This window comes from Psammomys obesus, unplaced genomic scaffold, assembly GCF_907164565.1.
Source record: "Psammomys obesus unplaced genomic scaffold, mPsaObe1.curated_primary_1811, whole genome shotgun sequence".
NCBI lineage: Eukaryota > Metazoa > Chordata > Mammalia > Rodentia > Muridae > Psammomys > Psammomys obesus.
Window position 1 is genome coordinate 9,517,125 of NW_026596088.1, and position 239 is coordinate 9,517,363.

Here is a 239-nt window from a genome sequence, read left to right on the forward strand (position 1 = left end):
CTTCCTTCCTTCCTTCCTTCCTTCCTTCCTTCCTTCCTTCCTTCCTTTCCCTCCCTCTTTCTTTCTTTCTTCCTTCCTTCCTTTCTTTCTTTCTTTCTTTCTTTCTTTCTTTCTTTCTTTCTTTCTTTCTCTCTCTCTCTCCCTCCCTCCCTCCCTCTCTCTCTCTCTTTCTTTCTTTCTCTCCCTCTCTCCCTTTCTTTCTTTCTTTCTTTCTTTCTTTCTTTCTTTCTTTCTTTCTT